A 21,690-nucleotide genomic window follows, 5' to 3' on the forward strand; every position below is an offset into this window, starting at 1 on the left:
CTGAATATAGACTGTCCTTTTCCGGCTTGTCTAAAAAAGCAGATCCAGTTTACAATTTAGATTTCTAAACACAGAAATAAGCTTTTACCTGGTACATTTTCCTCCTTTGGAGCTTATGCCTTAATTTATCTAGAGGTTTTATCATTGCATTCTTAGATAATCCTGTGTGGAACAGACACTACACATCAAGAATTCAGAAAAACAGGAACAGTGTTGCTGCCCTGTGTATCCCATGCCAGAATCAGAACAACAGCTCTGTATCTACAGCCTGGTATAATTAACACCAGCTTGCCATTTTACACAGAAACATTAACTCTTCCAAGCAAGTGCTTCCCCCATCCATCCAGTTCCTTGGATGGATGAAATAAGTCACTAAGAGTTAGTTTCCCACAATTACAGAGCTCTATCTGATATTGCAGGCACACAGCACAAATTGAATTCAGTGGGATTTCTGTATATTCAGCATCTGAAGGTTTGGGACTATAAATATTAACCTTTCTCCAAAGCAATCATATCCAATGTACCACACCACAGGAGGCCAAAACACTGGGCCTGATCCTGCAATACAAATCCTGTCATCCCTTTCTTTCTTATTTTTTTTTTTCTTTAAGCTAGCAGAACTATTTGTGTAAATAAACAGGCACTCAGTGCATTTTCTTTTCCAGCATCCTGAGTGGCTGGCACAGACTGAGTTATACAGCAGGAATCTAACCAAGATCATCTACACTGTTCCCCTGGAACAGCACCTGAGCCCTTCTGGCCTTGAACTGCTCTGGAAGTACAAATTTGCAAGCAGTATTTGAAGCATGACTCAAACATCCTTGAGTATGAGCAAGATCTGGTGTGTGACACAACTGGCTCGCCTTTATTTTATTATCATTATTACCACTCTCAGGCTTTGGAGACCTCTGTGTGTCTCAACACATTTCTTTAGCATCTCTGATAGCCTTCAATCTTCCTGCATTTACTGCCTCTGAACCAGTAGCAAATGGCAAGAAAAAAACTACATAAACAAATGGGTTCACGCAGGACACAAGAAAATCCATGCAGCTAACTTAAGTTTAATGCTCTTCAACTCAATTCCTCCTTCCCTTGCCCCTGGCCCCCAGGGGAGGTGGGAGGAATGGTTTAAATCAATAACCAAAGGCTTCAATTTTACAAACCCTTGAGCCATTAGAGCTCTGAGTCCTTGGTGCACCCGTCATAACCTCCCCCACCCCTGCACACACATCCACACACACGTAACACACATATTAAAAAAAAACAACTCCCAGCCTGGCATTAATGACGTTCACTCAGTGCTCTTTACTTAAAGGAAGAAAACAATTAAGTGAAACCTTGAAGTAATCTCATTCTGCCTATTTAGCCTCTTCATCCCTCAATGTGTGGTTAGTAAGTGTTGCAATCAGGGGCTAAGGCCTGCTATCATTCGGCCTTAATTAAAAAAGACACAAGCAGTGGAGCTGTGAATTAGAAATGTAACAACGCACTACCCCTGATTAATTCGAGGCTCATGTTGGATTAATAACTCCAAACAAAGAACAAAAGGAAATTGTTATGCGAATTGCAGTCCTCCCAGGCCAGACAAAGGTCAAATCACAGGATTTCAATTTCATCCGGAGTCGCTTAATCAACTCCCTCGGAAGGAAGACCATATGCAGTCCTGAAAGCTACCCATTGTAGTCGTGTTGTCACTGGACCTGAGAGACGGCACAGAGATAATCCCAACTATTCCCCATCTTTTCTCCTTCTTGTCTGTTTCTTTTCTTTCTCAGTTTCTTTTTTCTTTTCCCTTTTTTTTTTTTTTCCCATTTTGACAAAACCCCTTCATTAGGGCTAATGATTAAGGAATAAGGACACTATCTGTCAGAAAGCAGCTTTTGTGGCTGCTGCCCCATGGAAGCTCCCTGGCTCCCACTGCTCATGCAGCTGCACAGGCAGCTCCTCATTTTGAGGGGGATCTTCTCCAGCAGCAGCAGAAGCCACAAATTGCTGTGCTTCATTCAGCATCACACAGCCACATGCAACAAACAGCACTTGGGGTGTGTAAAACAGGATGTGTTTTACACATTCAGTGCTCTGCCTACATCTTAATACAGGGTATGATAGTTGGGGAAGAAGGATTTTCTCACTCTGAAGACCTGTCTGACCAAAACTAAGCCACAGAGCATAAAATCCCATATTTCCTTGCTGTTCACACCCCCAGTAAAATGATGATAATGATGAGGGAGCAAAGCAGCTGTCATTTTTCATGATCTAAAATAAATTGTCCCTCCAGTGAGCAGACACAGATTATGTCCTCCTGCTCCCCACCAAACGTGACTTCTCAAGTAACTCACATGGCAGGACATTTTACATGGACTGCACAGTTATTCTATATAAAGAATAAAGAAAAGTCCAAGTCTGCTAAGGGACCTGTCCCCTCATGCCAAGACCAAGCCTATAGAAACTGAAAAGGAGTAAGAAAGAAGTTTTGAGTGGAGACTGCAACAGGGAGATCAATTCCTGCCCCCTGCCTTCCAGAGGGGCTCTGCCCATCAGCACAGTACCATCAGTTTGCCATACAGCTGCCTGCAGCTGGCCCAGACTGGATAGGGCAGGTGCCCTCTCTCAGACAGATCCCTAGTGTTTATACACATTTCAAAAGCCAAGCTGGAATTTCTCAGGGTTTCATTTGCTGGGTTTTTTTGCATATTCTGTAAAGTAACACAGTTCAGGACCAAATTTGCTTTCTTCAGCAATCAGCTCCAGCAAAGGGTCAAGAGCCAACAACACTTCCTACCTTGATATAAATCTCTTCCTTAACTCAAACAAATCTCTTCTGATTTACAGGGGAATGAAGTACAAATATTTAAGCAACAGTTCTCTTTTAATCTCAGATTCTGGTCCCAAATATATTCTGTGTATGAACTCATTACTGTAGGATTGCTGACAAATGCATCATGACTCTCTGACTTGATTTTGCCAAGAGATACCTTAAAGCCCAATAAAACCACCCAAAACCTGGTACTGGTACCTGGCACTGTACCAGTAGTTTCAAAACCTGAAGGCACCAATGGATAAGAGTTAGGATTCACATACTAAAACACCTTGGGAAATGCAGGTGCAGATTCTGTAGAAGTCTCTTACCTGTGTTAGGCGCTGGAATAAAACTGTAGGTCACTCGATGAACTTAAAAGAAGATCCTGTTTTGACTTTCAGCTTGGGATCATCTCCATTCAGTTCTGTCAGAAACTACACCTGGTCCTCTTTCCAAGGGGCTGCTTACACACCCGCTGTCTCCGAATGAGCTGTTGAAGGGGAAGAAGTGGTTCGTGAATTGCCCCATTCTGAAGTCCTTTCCCACCCAGAAATATTCCAGTTTTAAATACTAACCCAGTAAATGACTATTCAACTTCTCTGATGCTTTCCTTTTAAGTATCAGTTCACTCTTACTTTACATATTGATTTCTTAGTGTGCAACCAAAAATTAAAATGAAATACCTACTGTGCCATGGAAAAGGAGAGTCACATACTCAGAACTCTTTTGCCTATGTTATACCACATCATTAAATCCAAATTATATGGAATGCAAATTCTGTTAGAAATAAATCTCTCAAGCATTCTACCAGCTCCAAAAAGTAAGAATAATTTTTTGAAATCGGTTACTATTAGAAGCTCAGCAACGTGCACTACTAGCTATTTTAGCTACTTGTACTCTTTAGTGCAAAAGTAAAATACAAGTTTTAAGTGTGCAGCTCCAAAACTGTAGCCTATGTACTCGTTTGTCAAAGAAGGCAAGCTGTGCACACAGCCCAGTAAGAATAAATGGGACGTCAAGCTTGTCCCTTTCCTTTATTCTTACTCCAGGTGCTGTGGAGCTGTTCTTCATCTCCTTGTCCCAAAGAGACATCACCCTCTCAGAAAAAAACCCTCTTCCTTTATAATAAATTCTGAGCCTCAAGTTATTATTATTCTGTGCTGTGAAACAGAATCACAGATTGGTTAAGGTTGGAAGGGACCACAGTGGATCATCTGGTCCCACCTCCCTGCTCAAGCAGGGTCATCCCAGAGCACATGGCACAGGACTGTGTCCAGACAGTTCTTAAATATCTCCAGTGAGGGAGACTCCACAACCTCTCTGGGCAATCAGTTCCAGTGCTTGGTCACCCACACAGTAAAAAAAGTTCTTCCTCATGTTCAGCTGGAACTTCCTGTGCATCAATTTCTGCCCATTGCCTCTTGTCCTACTGCTTGGCAACCCCAAGCACAGCCTGGTCCATGCTCTGACACCTTCCCTTCAGATACATATAGACATTGATGAGGTCCCTCTCAGCCACCTCTTCTTGAAGCTGAACAGGCCCAGCTCCCTCAGCCTGTCCCTTTTCTAAGAGAGATGTCATTAATCTATATGCAATAATTCATTGTATATAGATAAATGACAGTAGCCTTAAAGACTTTACAGTCCTTGACTCAATTGTAAAAATCTTCACTGGGAAACATTCTGCAGCACCTTTTTGGAAAATGACTGTTTGGTGTTGGTATTCATTCATGTAATTTCTTTGAGGCAAGCCAAGGGCTTCCTTCCATAAAATCTGAATGGCCTCCACTCAGGCTGCACACCATCACCCTGCAATATTGTTGCACATGAAGCTTCAGCTTCTTATGTCAGCTGCATATAGAATTTCAACTTTCATGTTTAAGTTTAGTTAAGCTTGTAGCTGTCAGTCTAATGGGGGAAAAGCCTGGCCACACATTTCCCATGTATTCTAATTACTCAAGAATAAGTTTTTCTTCAGCAGTTGCAGAATCACAGAACCATTTAGGGTGGAAAAGACCTCCAAGATCATCAAGTCCAACCTTGGATCACCACCTTGTCAACTACACCACGGCACTAAGTGCCTCATCCAGTTATTTCTTGAACACCTCCAGGGATGGTGACTGTACCATCTCCCTGGGCAGCCCATTCCAATGTTTAGTAAACCTTTCATGAAGAAATTCCTCATATGTCTAACCTGAACTTCCCCTGGTGTTGCTTGAACCTATGTCCTCTCATCCTGTCACTTGCTGCCTGGAAGAAGAGGCCAACCCCTACCTGGCTACAACTCACCTTCAGGTAGTAGCGCAGAGTGATAAGGTCTCCCTTGAGCCTTCTTTTCTCCAAGCTAAAGAACCAGAGCTCCCTCAGTCTCTCCTCAAAGGACTTACTCTCTAGTTAGCACACACTCACAAATTTTTAAGGACCTAAGTTCATAGCCCAGGTCCCCAGGCCCATAAGAGGCTGTTACTCCTCTCAGTACAGGACATGCACCTCTTGCTTATTGGTGTGCAAATAAAGGCAAGACAAAACCTGATGTGTTAAGAAAAAAATAGCTCCCCAGAATGACCAAATACATCCACTGCTATTGTAATACTACAACAAAAATGTGCTTAGGACAGGTCTCTTCTGTTTTCTACACAAGAAGGCAGAGGCAGGTAGATACTGGGGCATCAGCTCCTTTTCCAACCCAAATGCCAGCACAAGCCAAGTAGCCAGCAGCTTCTGTAGCTTACTTTAGGTGATAATCAGTTGTAAGTCTGCTGAGGATGAGGAGAAGAATCTATTTAATTCTGCTGATGCAACCAGACCCCACCACCAAGTTTGGCACATGTATTCTGCATCTTGAAATCAAACTTTGGCCACTTTCATAGCTCCTGAACACAATGCTGAGAACAAACAGCTTCCAAGGAGCTGCTCTTGATGGGACAGGTGTAGCCTAAAACCTTCCCCATTCCATTTTCAGCACAACTGCCTATCTCTCTGACACAGCTACGCTGACGCAGGTGGGAAGAAAAGGCAAGCCCTGGCTAAGCTACACCTGGGGACCAGCAGACTACCCTGTATTTCCATGCAATCCCTCAAAATCAAAGGTGTCTTAGAGCCTGTCCCATTCTCCTTGCTTCTCTCAGTTTTCTCCAAAGACCTACGAATTTTTATAAATCCCAAAGCATCAACAACAGGCAAGCATTTAAAGCTGCCCTCATCTTGACTTGCTCTTTTCAGTAACCGTCTCAAAGCTGTGTACCTGTTTCTTTAAGCAAACAAACCAACAAATTTCTCTGATTTTACTTGACATTTTTTCTAATCCTCTCTCTTTACTTAGGAGCTGCCTCTTTCTCTTCCCTTCCACTCAAACAAGCTGCTGGGTGAGAGATATTCCTCCTCTGCAGCTCCTACCAAGTGTGCAATAGCTTTCACGTATCTCTACCTCACTGACCCTTCATCTCTTTTCAAATCACAGATAAGAAACAACATTTCCTTATCTTGCTAAGAACTGGGAATACTTTCCACTTCTATTACAATATTTGCCACCCCTATTAAGCACTCTAAGAGTCTGCATGAAAAAAAACCCCATAAATATGGTAGTTTTCTGCCAGATTGCAAGAAACAACTAGGGCCAGTTTTTCAGGGGATAGTATTCCAAACTGTACTGTAAGCAAGCAGTTGTATCAAAAGATTAAATACGATGGGATGTGCAGAGAAAACCAGTTATGTCAAGCCCATTTGTCTCTCTCCAAAAAACCCAGCCCAACCAACCAAAGATAATGTGGGTTCTCCTATTCACCTTACCAAAATGCCACTTCGGTTAGAAAGATAAAATCAGAACACAACAAATTAGGTTTTACGTCTGGATAATTTGTCCAAAGAAGTCCAGCACCTTTGTTTAAGCTCAACTTAAAGGATTGCACACCATTTCTGAGAGCTGCTGGGCAGCTGCTGCTCTCCCTCTCTCAGAGGTGGCTGCTCCTCAGTTCTGGCTGGCATAAAGCAGGGCAGGATACACAACCCTTATTCTCACAATGCCATTTTAATTTACATAATTAGTCCCACTGACATCAGTAGGAAAACATGTACTGTAAAAAAAGTAGTGCAGGAGAACATTTATCTTTTTGCAATAAAACCATACAACAAACATATCCAGTCTAAGCACACTAAATTTACTTTCCAAGGAGTCCAAACAATAGCTGCCAACACATCCATACAGATTACATGTTCTTAGTTTATGGAAAAAATGGAGTAATGTTTTGTACTTTTGGTTATATGGCTATTTTCTGATTTTTTTTTTTTTTTTTAAATGCAAGAAATAGGTTTAGTGAGAAAATTTTGCAGGAAAAGGTTTTCCTACTTAAGAAAAGAATGAAATGCAGCAAGCAAAAAATATTAACAAGAAATTATCTGTTTTTATAACATTTTCATGGCAGCTCAGACACGCAGGAGAGAAGTCCCAGCAGCTAAAGAGGCTGAATCTCGAAATCACAGAATCGTTTGGGTTGGAAAAGGCCTCTAAGATCATCAGGTCCAACCATTAACCCAGCACTACCAAGCCCACCACTAAAACACGTCCCCAAGTGTCACATCTACATGTCTTTTAAGCACTTCCAGGGATAGTGACTCCATCACTTCCCTGGGCAGCCCATTGCAATGCCTGACCACCCTTTCATGTAGAACAGACACTTAAGCTGTTTCAAGTACTCTACCACTACTGCTGTAGGTCCTGGAGTCTTCTGGATTCTTAGGAATTTATTGATTTCCTTGAAAGAGACAGTTTTCATTCCAAGACATAAAAATATTTCATGAAACAATTTTTCATTTTTGGCGAGCTTTAACGGTAAATCTGAGGATTGCCAGTTATTGTTATAAATCAAGAAACACAGCAGTAACTTCCTTGTAAAAGAATCTATAATACTTCCACAAAGTATCAGGAATCCTCCCTAATACTTCATTGCCATGATGAGAAATTACACCAAGTAGTAAGATCAAGAGTCTATCCATGTTACATAAAAAGGAAGAGCCTGGAAAGAGGTTCCAGAACCTTGAAAGAACTGGATCTTGTGAAGCCTTATTTCACCTTTGCCTTTTTTTTTTCATTTTCTTGTGAAATCTGTCTCCTTTGCTTTGATGCCTTTGATTGAAGGGTATTGTGTAAGTGACTCGCATTTGCACAGCTCAGAAACATGAACACCAACAAAAGCCAAAACATACAATTTGGTGTATTTGCTTGCTGACTAAACACTTTTTCTTACATCTTTCTTTGCTTGGAGGGTAAATTGTTAGTTTCAAAGCTGAATGACTGCTTCAGTAAGTTGGGAAGTAGACTATCAGTGCAGTGTGATAATTAGGGGATCTTAGTTCTTAAACAATGCTGATAAAACAGAAATCCCTCTCCCTTTTTTCTGGATTACCTTTAGAACTGAAATCAGAGCACACTAAATGAATAATAATTTGCACCTTCTGTGAATGATAGAAGATTGAATCAAATTTTAACTCAACTCTATTTGTAAATCCCTCAGGATGACATAATTACTATTCAACACATACCTTAATTAGCTGTACACATCTATTTCATAGTATTTAACAGGTTTAAACAGCTTTTATTGTCTGTTGAATGGATGTTCCATTCTTATCAAAATGAAAATAATTCTGAATTTCCTAAACTGGAAGAAATTTGCTCACAGAAGTCAAGAAATTACCTGGACATTACAGTCCCTAGAGTCAAATAGTTATCTTTTTTTTTTTGGCTTTTTTAATTTTGTTTCAAGTTCACTAACGGTATAAAGAATTGATAGTGCACTGATGTGAATTATTGTTGCTGCTGCTTCTTTCCTTTTGATGAAAAAAGGTCATAGTTGCATGGTGTGGTGAAAAGAAAAATCTACTAAAATTTTTGCACAGAATTTGAAATAAATACAAGCCAATCTGGGACACAATTTCTTTTCCTGGTTTGGATTACAGTACGGCCTCACCTCTAGAAAGAAGCATTGCTTTCATTGCTCCATCACAGATCAGAAACAGGTTGAAATTCAGCAGATGAAATTGAAGAATCAGCATTTGAGACCTTGATCCTCACTATGTGTAAAAGCAGATCCTGGGTCACACACAGAGGCTGTTCTTTAAGCCAGTGGGATCTGCAGAGCAACACAGCTCAGTCACACACTGCAAGCTGCCATGAGCCGAGGCTTGCCCGGAATCATAGGCACAACATTCCCTAAAATCAGAGAATCACAGAAGCTTTTAGGTTGGAAAAGACCTCTAAGGTCATTGAGTCCCTTAACCCAGCACTGCCAGGTCTACCACTAAACCACATCCCTAAGTGCCACATCCACACTTCCTTTAAATACCTCCAGGGATACTGACAATAAAAGCAAACGAGGATGACAATGATTATGTGCAGACACACATGCACGTGGTATGTTTTCATTATTTTGTCAAACTGCCCCAAGTGAGATTAAAATGTTTACTTAAGTACTTATTTTATACTCTGTGTCATTTGCTTTCTGTTCTCCTTAAAATATAATGCAAAAGACAGATGACTCCTCAGCACAGCTCACTGTTCCTGGGGCCAAATCTAAGTGAAGATAATCAACAGAAAAATGATGGAGGCTGAGCCTGTGGGGGGAGGGAAAAGCAAGACTAGAAGTGCTTTGCTCTCCCAATCACCTTGGTTTCACTGGGACCAGAGAGAAGCCAAGACCTCTTCAGTCATGGTAAAGAAGCACTACCAGGACTTAAGAGCCTGGGGAAAAGGGAAGACCAAGGATAAGGCACACTGATCTAGCATGGGAGAAACTAAACAACTTGAGAGACAGTCTGAAGAATATTTTAGGTACTACTCCTCCCAACCACCCCAACATCATCAGACCAGGACTTAAAAGTCCCAACATTTGCCATATATAGTGATGCTTATAAACAAAAAACCTCCCACCCTAAACCATACCTAAATGCCTTCCAATGCATTTGAGATCCTTTTGTTTTATCTTTCTCTTAATTCTTTAGGGTGCCTCAACGCCATATTTTCAAGTTTTTCACTGCAATTCACTGTAGTAAAAACTTTTTTTTTTTCCACAAGTGGAGGTAGAGATTCTCACACATTTGTGTTATCTCAGAACAGGGTTTTGCAAGACACATTACATATTGTAAGCTTCGTGATAAAATTGCAGGCATTGTGTTGGGAAACTAATCTGTTTTGCCACTGAAACAGAACCAGGCAAAACAAAATAAAAATAAACTTAATCAGTCAGGAGTGCTTCTTATTTCATAGTTATGTTTCTTCCCGTGTGTATGATGAAACTGTAAATGCTCAATCATTAAAAATTAAAAAGATTAGGATCACTCAAATATATCAATCTGATCCCATATCTTTCTCAAAGGTAAAAAAGGGAGGGGTGGTATATATGCCAAGATATACTTTTATACTTTACCACCACCTTTCTCTGCACATAAGTTTCCACCTTGCCTTGCTCTGGTCTCAGCTGAGACCCAACCAGAGAAGGTCCCAAACCTTTCTGGAAACTTGACAGGTTTAGAGTCACCACCTGCAAATCAGTAAGTCCTGGAAGCTCACTGGAAGTCAGAGCAGGCTGGGAGCAACAGGCTCCTCTGCTCCCGCCGTGCAAACAAAGCAGGCTGCAATCTCCCACGCCAGCGCCTGTCCCTGAGCAGCCCGCTGGCTCCTCCCGGACAGCACACCACAGGAACCTCATTCTGAGGTGACAAAAAGATGGACCTCATGTTGCTGCACTGCATATCTATCTCTAAGTCATTACCCCGGAAAAGAGGAAAGCTATTTGTACTCTCCCCAGTAAACCTGCTCTTCTCGATTTTCCTAACATTACAACGGAACTTTCCCGCCTGTCGCGTTGGTCACTTGTTTTGTACTGGAAAAACTGCAGATCATGGGGAGAAAAATGCTGCCCTATGCAACGACTGTGTAGCATTAGCACAGTGCTGGATACTTTCTAATTACATACAGTACTGTTGACATGCATATAAAAAAAAATGATATCGATTACTTATATATCATTTCTTACTAGAAAGAGAAGTAGTTTGAGCTCAGCCAGCTACCCAGGAAAAAAAACTACAGGAGGCCAAAGAAGGATTTACAATTCTTTTTCCGCTTAAATGACATCATCTGTGAGGAAACATGCATTTTGATGGAGTACATTATAGAAGAACATTGTGAGGGTAAAAAAAGCTTGATAGAAGATCCAGGCAGCAAAAACATGTGATTCTGAGTATCATAAAAAGGGTGGTAGTTCCAGTTCATGTGGATCACCAAATACATTCTGTTCCTAACTGAACCCTACTGTCTTACAATACTCATACTGTATTATTTATTATTTGCATTATATATTATTTGCATTTCAGTATCCCCAGCAAGGCCTCCAGGAAACCCCACAGGAGTATTTTCGTGTTTGGTTGATTAGTTTTGCATCTGCATAAAAATATTTGCCTTGTGCCCGAAACCTTGACTTCAATGTGGAAACACTGAAAAAGCAGGAAATAAATCTGATCTTTCTGCTTTCCAACTCCAACTTAATAAAATGTTTAAATTAACTTAAAAACGAAGTTCATAATATGAGCAATGTCTTAAAATTACATTCAGTGTGCCAAATTTCTGAAAGCACTTCTAAGTTCTGCTGAAGCCCCAAGTAACTGTAAACCTGTTGAGTGGCGAGCACAGGCATCTGAGCCATCAATAGCCATTTCAAATTTTACTTACTATATCTGTGGAATACATGACGATGAAAATCAGCTGATACCTGTTTTTCATGGCTGTGGTTCCACCATGAAGGCAGTAAAGCACATGAAAATCATTGTGGGTACACTTACACATGAAACCATTCAGTGGGTAGCATTCAAAAAAATAAACATATATATATATATGTATCACCAGAAAAAACCAAAACTTCACAGAAACATCAAGTTTGCTGTATTGTTTTTTTCTAAACACTAAATACTGTAAGTGGAGATACTGTCTCTACATAATGCATGTTGGCACAACCACAGCTCATTCTTGTGTAAATAATTTGGTATAGCAATATACAAACTGCAAATATGGCACTTTATTGAGAAAACAACTGATGCAATAGCAGCTACAGCAAAACTGGAATGGCAAATAGGTTGTATTTTTATTAAACTTTTCCTTGGGCCTTTCCAGCAGTTAATTTATTAATTTTATAAACTTCTGACAGTTATTTTATGGAAGCCATACACCCAGTGACTCTGCTTCAACAGGTTGAAAGAGACTCTACAATCCTACAGTAAGCAGGGTAGATGCACCTAAGTCATCTAATTGATTTGGCTTCATTATTTCCTTTGAGGAAATCTGAAAGATGAATTTCAGGACTTAAAATAACACGGAACTGGAATAACAAGATCATTGGATGGAAAAGTCAGTCAAACATGGAAGAATGGAATAGATCAATTCTTTGGTAAGAAGCTTTTTGCTTTCTGAGATTGAGCTGACAGGCATTACTTTATTCTCATAAAAATGAAAAAAGCTCCAAGTAGGAGTTGCCATGCAGTGGGAAGAAAAAATGAATGGCATATTTGGGATCTGACAAGTAGAATGGATCTGGAAAAAAATTTGGTCCTAAGTCCCAAAGTATAGCAGATCTGTGCCCTGATTAGCTTACATTCACCCAAACCTCCTTCTGTGCCCTGTGCTTAGATTAGGTTGTGCACACAACCTATTTTCTATTTATGCAACATCTGCTCTGCTTTGAGATTGCAAGCAAGAACATTTCCAGGCTCCAAAGCAGGATGAGATTACAGACTGGCAAACTGAGCTGGATAAAACAAGGCCGGAGCCACAAAGATTTAGGTTCAACTCAGATTATTTAAGATTCCAAAAATGTCTCTATTTTGCATTAACATAAATGATTTCTCATATTTATACCTTCTTCCAGTTTTAAGAAGGAAAAGAAACAGAGTGCTTAATTAGTAAAAGTTCATCTAGTGCTGTTCTCTCACATGACCAGAGTGACAAATCTTGTGGATATCATGTGTAGTGCCATAATTAAACCTTCAGCCCTGATTATTCAGAGCTTGGAGAGTCATCTAAGCCCTGTCAACCAGACACAGTGATGCTCTCCTAACACTGTAATGAAGAGGGGAATACAGGGAAAAAGAGGATGCCCAAGCACAGACAATGCCAGTATGAAAAATGTGCACCTAGTGGGAATGTTGCAGGGACTGAGAGGGGAGGAAAGCTGCAGTGCTGCTGAAACAGGGGGAGATGTCAAGGATGACCCCCACAGGATCCCCCTGGAGATGGCCAGTTCAAAATAAGAAAAAGAAGGATGCTTTTTTCCTAAGGAGCAACTAGCGATATGTCTGGTAACATCTGCAGTAAAATTAACACTGGTTGCGGTCAAAATCATCTCTGTGGGCGGCAAGACCATGATTTGGTCTGCAGCAGCAACAGCCACTAAGCATGGAAGATCTATTTAATTTGTTTTAATAGCAACAGGCAGAAGGTTAAACATCTGACCAAGATGACAACCTCAGGGCTGACGGACAGGACCACAGATCTGCTCTTACCTTCCTGCTGGACTTGGCTTCACTGATTGCATCTCAGGCTCACTGGCAAAGTACACGTGGACAGAGATGCTGCTGCTATTGAACTGACAGTTCAACAGCCCCACTGATACTCTGTGAGGCCATAAGCTCACAAAAAGAAACCCAGCTTAAATTCACAAGCTGGTCAGAAAGATAGTGGCTTACCAGTTTGATTATCCAAATACTTTCAGTTCAGTTCAGTGGAATAATAGTTCACTGATAGCCTTTAAATAAATAAATAAATCACTCTTTACTTGGCCATGATTGAGGGTTTCTTCCTTCCTTGGAGGAGGCTGCAAGACAAGGAATGCCATTCAGCTAAGTAGGGACTGGCTGCATCAAAAAGCAGCCAGGATTTCTCCTTCTCCCCATTCCTCCCCTCCCCAACACAATAGACCTGAAAACAAAAGACAGATTATTAGGTTTAAGTATGTAGCCCATTCTCCACATACCCCTTCCTCCCTCCTCCCACCCCTTCTTCGGCACATCTGGTAACCATGTGTGGCAAGTGCTAATGAAGACTTTCCTGAGCGAGCTACAATTAGTTCCGACTGCTGTTCGCCTCTCTCGGCTGTACGGAGGATAAAAACCAAAACAAAACAAAATCTTCCCTTCACTGTTCCTGAAACCTCCTCCTGCCCCTGGGATTCCCACTCTTCATCATGCTGCTGAAATTAAAACAAAAAAAAAAAGTGCAAGCAAATACTTTGAGGCGTTCTTCTGCCTGATTTTTTTTCTTTTTTTTTTAAATCAGCATTTTATTCATTTTGATTGAACACGACAGGCAGGCAACAGTGTTTCTATGATCCTGTCTACAATAGAGAATTGTTAAACAGATGTCCATTTTTTTTTTCCTCCTAGCCTGGCAGTATTATACACATAGCAGTTTTATCTGCTTGAGCAGATCAAATTTGTGTGTGTGTGCGCGAGCGTGTGTGTTGCCATTTGGAGTGATTAGAATAAGCCGCACAGAGGCAAGATGTATTGTGCACAATTAAGCCCATCTCTAGACCGCACATTTTTGTTTACTCTTGGTCTCTTCTCCTCTCCCCAATCAAGCTACTAATAGAGCTGTTTCAAGTTTCAACAAGGACCGCATTAGCTGGTGGTCTCCACATGAAACAGAATGCCAAACCCCAGCCTCTCCCCAAGATCTAAGCACCAGCCTCCCTGTCCTCCTTTACATTTCTCTCTAAAACAACTATGGCCCTCACCTTCAAAATTCCTAATGATTGCCCCTCGTAGATACTCGGTGCAATGTAAAATTTCCCAGTGTGAGACTTTACATATTCTTTGTCATTTCTCTCAGTTGTGTCACGCAACATGATTGCCACTGACCAACCCCTACTTGAATGTATGTTCTCACTAAACAAACAATCTGGATAATTGCTGTAGAAGTGATGATATCTGCATACATCATATTTCAATTATACCTTATTCACTCAAAAAATGGCTATGACCCTCCTACGCCTTTTGAACAGTGCTGTATATTGAAATGCAAAAAACTAAGTTCTAAAAGCAGAACAAAAGCAAAACTGATGCTTAAAAAGGAGTTATTCTCTTAAAATACACACGTTTCTACTTGCCAGATGATTTCTCAGAGAAGATGATAGGCTGGAGTAATGCAGGGAGGGAGGAACAAAAGGGGTTTTAATCATGGCTCGGATTAAGGAGTTGTATAACAATTGCTCTCCTTCCAGGCACATATACTGTACATGCTCACTGTAAATGATCAGCATTTAAAGAAACAAAGTGCACTGTGACACATTTAACGTAAAGACAGATGCATATACATTAACACTTTATTAATCAAAAGACACTGGGTATCTTTCTCCCTCGTGATACCAGAAAATAGCACTTACACACACAGGACAGCCAAAACCAGGCAGGAATGTACCTTCTCCCCTATCCCAATTTCAAGTACATAAAACCCACTGTGGGGAAAAAAAAAAAAAAAAGGCAAAAAAGCACAAGACTCATTCTAATTTCAGGGCCTCTTTTGGACAAAAAATATTGCTTCATCTCTACGTAGTCTTGTTTTCCCCTGCACCAAGCAGGGAATAGAGCAAAGCTGTTGCACTCCTAGCAATATTTTTTCCATAAAACATAAATTTTACACTTTGAAAAAAGGCTAATTTTACTGGTAATGAATACCAGTAATAACTTAATGACTCACCACAGTACACACTTTAAGGAGGAGCTGGTGCTAATGCGTGAATAATTATTGACACAATTAAGTGCCCAACACTGGGCCTGTTAAACTGCTTCTGGCACGTGAGGGCTCCTTAATGGCTCCGTGGTACGGTACAATGACCCTAAAAGGTTTTAAAGTGCAGAGAGCTCCCCTTCGCTACTGCAAGGGATCCTCAGATTTCAAATCCATTCCCCGCCAGATAATGCTGAATTGCCGAGGATTTACATCCCATGTGGGGTTTTGCCTGTTGCTGGACTGAATAATTAGCTATTTACTGATTCAGTAAACAGTAAGCTCACCCTTTGACCTGCCTTGGTATAGACTGTCTGGTCCCTAACCTCACCAGGGGCTTCCTCCTGCCTAATGGGTATTCAGTGAGCCAGGGCTGCTGCTGGAAACCTCACTGCTCTCTTCCCACCAATGGCTCCAAAGTGCAGGACCCCAGCACCACGCCAGCCACCGAATCCTCAGCTCGGGCAGGATTAATCTCCAATTAATCTATGAAAGTTTGATTGAAATTGAAAAAAGTATTGACTGAAACATTTCCAAGCTGGATTGGCAACCACACCACACGTGTGCTCCCATCCCAAGATCCTCAAGACCCTTTAGCCCCGTTGCACACATGCAGCTTCCCCCTTTTACAACATGTGCAATTGTACAGATGTCCCAATTAAACACAAACTGAATCTCTGACCCTGCTGTGCATACCACACTTATCTCTGACAAGTCCAGCAGAATCACTGGAAATATTTGCAAGGTTTCCAGCAAAGCAACATTATTATCAAGAAAGCCATAAAAAAGTCACCTCTGGCAAATAACTCTTGACCATGTTTCACAAGAAGGGCGCTCGTGTCCTCTGAACAAACGGGGCTGTCTCTAAGTCAAAACCTCCTGCCAAGACGCCTCATCAGTTAGCTGGAGCAACACACGCACTCACACAAAAACTGACCTTTTATTCTGAGATCCTGAACTCCCTCTGACCTTCCCCAAGCTATTCCAGCACGCATGTAGGTCCATAAGACAGATGGACAGCCTGAGAGGTGGACAAGCAGACAGACAGGGCATAATATTTTATTTTCAAATCTGCACATCCCAAGTACTGCACGTACAGAGTCAGCACCGGCAGAGTCCCCAGTCCAGGGTTAATAAGGGTGTGTTGGAGTGTGTAACGTCGCTGTCACACGCTGGCTGTGAGGCAGCTACGCTGTCTGAGACATGAAAGAAGAAAAGAGGGATTCTCAAGGATAACACAGCATTACCCTCCTGGTGCTGCCAACGTAAGGGGCACCATTAACAGGAGAGGTGGCAGCCAGAACAATGACAAGGAAGTGGCCAATTAGGGGAGTTATAATCAAATTGTGCACACAGTTAGCCTGTGAAAGACTGTGTGGAGAACTGCTGGATAGTCACTACAGCCTGCAAGTCTCCTGTTCTCCAGAGCTGCTCCAACAGACAGTAGTGGGATGCCATGTCACGAGGAAGAAGGACAGACAGGTTGGACAGACAATGCCCGCAATGGGCAGTCAGGGAATCCTCCCTACCCCTGCCGCGGTTTTCCTGCCTGGCCTTGGCAAAACACTCAATCACTCTGTGTTTTCTCATCTGTGAAATGCAAATAAAGATGCTGCCATGTTCGTAGGATGTTGCAGGCCCATAATAATTTTGAAAACGTGTGTACAATAGTACACAGCAGAAAAGAACAGGAAAACCTGACTGACCTGAAAAATACACATCCTGAATTAGAAACTACCAAACACAGTCTAATACTTCTCACACAAGAAAAGACTTGGTAGGGAGATACCACTTCAAAAACTAAATGGTTTCATTCATTTCCTTTTATCAGATAACTGTAGATATAAACTCCAGTCCTTGTTCCTGACAGACACCACAGGCTAACATCCAGCTTACTGGGACCTGGAGCACAGCCTAGTGATTGACCACGTGATGACACAGTCCCACTGATGCACCTCTACTGGATTTTGCACAACCCAAAGCCCTGTGTGAAACACCAGAAGTAAGTGCAAGTTGGGAAGAAGATTGGCATCATGTAAAATGAACCTCTGAAACTGTACAGTAAAGAAATCAAGATTTACTGGAGGCCACAGGAGGATAAGGAAGACTTTGCAATAGCTAAGCAGTTTGTGCAAACATCCTGAGAGAAGCATCCCCGTCACTGCTCCTTCAGGCAGGTTGGGAGACAGGTAATCAGGGAAGAGACTCGCTCCCTGTTCCTCTCCACTCAGGCACTTACAAGCCTGGGTGTTATGGACACCAAATTCCTTTCAAAGATTTTGCATCTATTAAACTAGTCTCATAAAGGCAGTGAGTCAGAAATAAGCGTTTTCAGGACATACTCACGAGATGGTCGCAAATCATATTCTCACCAAGAGTGGTCCTACATTATACTGCCACTGAGTATTGGCAATATAATGCACCTTCAAAACTGCTTCTCCTTGTCCACCAAAAAAAAAAAAAATTAAAATAAAAAAAAAAAAAAAAAAAAGGCTGCACAATCTGTTTGAGGAAAAAAGTCTTTGGAGTTTTTTTGTTAGCAGGGAGTGGTTCAAAGGCAAAAAGTCACTGACTGGCAAAGCAGTAGTGGGCTTTGTCACTTGGAAATCAATGAGCTGCTAGCGAGAGTTTCACTCGTAGCTATATCATGCCAGCTTAATGGTACCAGACTTCATAAACGGCTCTTGACCTCTTGCCCTAACTTGCAGCAGAAGACAGCTGTTCTAACAAGAGCAGTCCTGCAAGGGCAGCTTGGGAGAGTCTGTGTGGTTGCACGAGAGCAGGATTTCAGCGCCGCTCCGCTGAGCTGCCGCGTGGCCAGCGCTGCCCAGCCCCAGCCCCAGGTAACTCCCAGGCTGCCCTTTCTTTTCTGTAACAAATCAAACCTGCAACAAAATATTGCCACATCCCATGAGCGTATTGACACAATAGGGACTTCAACCCCAATTTTGCTTTGTGTTTTTTCAAATGGCTTTATTTATCTTAAGATAAAGCGCACGTACTTTGCCGATACGCTTAGGGCCTGATACAGGGGAAGTGGAGACAGTGCATGCACTGGGCACTGGGTTGCCTAAGGACAGGACCTGTCCCGAGGTGCTGACCTGTGGCTCAGCTGCAACAGGAACCAGAGAACCCTGAGACACTCGCAGAATTAGTCCCCCTAAAAAAAGAAAGAAACTGATGAATTTTTTATGACTTGCAGTGCTAAACGTATGTTTTGAAGTCAGCTGGTGTGAAAGCTGCAGGGAAAAGGAATCAAACTTTCGGCTGTTGGTCATAGGTTTTTATAACATGGAGAAGAAAAAAACAGACATTGTGTTTGCATTCTATTTCTGGGTCTTTTAAGCTGTAACAGCATGAGTGGTATTTGCATCAGGAGTTACCATATATCATTGCAAGCAACATATGCATAGATGGAAAAAAGATGACGGCAGCAGCAGGTTCAGTGAAATCTCAGGATCTCTCTGTGATAGGGACCTGCTAAAGGTTTGGTTTTATTTAGCGTAGCTTAAAATGTCATTGGCATATGTGTTTCTCAATTAACACCAATTTAATACACTCCAGAAGTGTTCTATTCTGAGAGCAGGCTTCAGAGTTTACAAAGGATCTAACCTGACATTTCAGTACAGGATATCCAGCCCCATTTACAACCAGGAAAGCACATTATGAAGGCTAGATTTTTTTTTTTTTTTTTTTTTGACATTGTGTAACGTTGCCTCTAATGATAAATACAAAAGTCAGAAAATCCTAGTATGTAGTATGGAAATTATGAATCCCTCCAACCTCTGTGAGTCACTCATGTCCCCCAGATGAAATGGTGCCTTGCAGCAAATAAAGAGATTCAGCAAGTGGATGGTTGATTTTCCTTCTCAGTTGCCTTAACCATGCCATACATGCTGCTAAACAATTTCTCAATTGATATACTGCAAATTCACCAACAGAATACATTAAAAATATATTTTAAAAAATTAAAAAAAAATCAAGCCCCAAACTCAACAGAAAAGCAGTCAATAATCCTGAAAACCCTGGGCTTTCTGTCAAAAATCTGAGGAGAGAAAGATTTACTGATGATGGCTTCCTAAATGATAAATACAGATGTCCAACAGGATCCCAGAAACCAACTATCTGAAAAGTTGAAGGATTATTTATTAAATAAAAGTATGAATAAAGAATAGGCAAGTATCATTTCACATGAACTTTACACAGACTATATGAATGTCTAGAGTCTATTTAGAAAGAGCACCCAGCATTATTAACATTGATTTTGGAATAAACAATTCATTAGATGTAATGGGTCAAATTCAGCCCTGATGAAACCAGTAACTTCAGAGAAACTGTACAAGACAGAAATTCATCTCTTCAGATGCAGTGAAGTGTCTATTCTGAAATCAGTAACAACGGAGCATGCATTCAAAAAATATTGGGAAAAAAAGGTTAAAATCAAGCATTTCAAATTTAGGAAATAGTGGTATTCAACTTGCCTATTAATCCTGTCCTGCTGCGTGTCCATCGTCTGCACTGAAGAGGGAAAACTAGCCCAGGTTTTTGCAGTTCAAAAGTGTATCACAGGGCATTCACACAAGAGGGCAGAAGTGTGATTGGAGGGACAACCTGAATTTGGCCTTAATTGTCAATGTTTGGCTTTGAAATTTGCATGAACTTTCCTCCTTTTCTAAAGGGGGAAAAAAAAAAAAAAAAGATAAAGACTAAACATATTACATGCAACCGCTAAAACTTTCCAAATCACAGCTCCCAGCAAGGTTTAGTCTCTGTCCCTCTGCACAAAAATCTACTGTTTCAGACTCAGGGTATGAGTCTGCAGAAAATAAGGCACCATCAGGTCTGCAGCCAGGACAACTCACCACTTTTTCCCATCTCCCAGCCACATTGCTGGAGAATCTCCACCTGATGCCAGCCTAGGGAGGGAGAGCAAACATTACCACTTTTTGGTCCAACAGGATCTTTTAAAATTAATTGAGGCGATCTAAACACATCGGACTGCTACTGTCTCTCGCAATAAATAATTTGGAAGAATCTTTCTTTGTAACATCTCTCTCACCTACACACTGTCTAGAGCATGTGTGTTTGCATATACCCGTGTATATAAACACATCCCTGAACACATACAGTTGGAAAGACTTCATCCTGAGCATGACTTGCCAGGAAATCTGGAAAATTCTGATATATGATGAGTTAAAATATTAACAGATGTGTGCATTCAAAGTGAGAATTTAACCCTGAATTTGATCAGAAATGCACGTTGAACTCTTGTACATGGAACTCTGAAATTCAAAACCATTATCCAAGATGATCATCTTTAAAATGGAGGAAATCTTGTGCTTCAGATTCTTCAAGTCCTGGCTCTAGTGCAAGCCTAGAGTTTCTCATGTTGTTTTGGATCTTTGAAAAGTGAACTCAAAAGATAAAACTCACTCATCAGGTCCCCAAGTGGGTATTCACACTGCCTAACTTCAGGCATCTAACTGTTCCCAGAGTCAAGGGAGGTCCCTAGCATGGCTGCTCTGAAGCCCCCTTGGATGAGCATACCTGTCTCTGTGGATCATACAGATGCCTTTGGCTCCTAATTTCAGTACCTAACTTACATGAGGTTACATGGTGTGATAATTTCATCCTCAGTCCTTATTGTAACACCCATGTTAGTCTGCCACGAGCAAACTCACTCCCAAATGAGTGGGGTCTGAGTTAAATTCAGGTCTCAATAAAAATGAGCCTATGTGCAGATCTGGATGCCCTCGAGCTCTAAAAATCAAAGATCTTATTCTAGATGCAAATTTGCCTGACCTACCTATAGCTTCAGCTGGAAATTTGGATTATTCTTTTCCTAAAAGAAGCCCTTGTCCAAAGGTTCCTTATTTGTTTTATTCCAATTATATGGTAATGTTCACATCCCCATTTCCAAGCCTTCAGTTATCACTACTGAACCATTTTTATTCTATACTTTATAAGCAGCAGAGAATTTACAGAAGTACAAATATCTTGCCTGGCATTTGCATATCACTCCCCATTAAAGTGTTACCTCCCTTCCTTCTCCTCTCCCAGTTCACAAAAGAGAGTGGTGGGAAAAGAGCCAACAGCTAAGTCCTGTTAAAACTGCAAAGAAAAT

At 41.3% G+C, this 21,690-nt stretch overlaps 1 protein-coding gene across 7 annotated transcripts in view; it reads right to left on the bottom strand.

Moving 5' to 3' along the window:
• SOX5 (SRY-box transcription factor 5) overlaps positions 1 to 21,690 on the bottom strand; it is a 638,539-nt gene that overhangs the window by 337,428 nt on the left and 279,421 nt on the right. For all 7 annotated transcript variants that reach the window (XM_050323666.1, XM_050323662.1, XM_050323669.1 and 4 more), the window contains exon 4: positions 3,130 to 3,290. The gene's annotated coding sequence lies outside the window, so the exon portion shown is untranslated. The remainder of the gene's footprint in view (positions 1 to 3,129; positions 3,291 to 21,690) is intronic.

The sequence above is a fragment of the Myiozetetes cayanensis genome, unplaced genomic scaffold (genome assembly GCF_022539395.1).
Source record: "Myiozetetes cayanensis isolate MyiCay16 unplaced genomic scaffold, myiCay2020 scf3, whole genome shotgun sequence".
Lineage (NCBI taxonomy): Eukaryota > Metazoa > Chordata > Aves > Passeriformes > Tyrannidae > Myiozetetes > Myiozetetes cayanensis.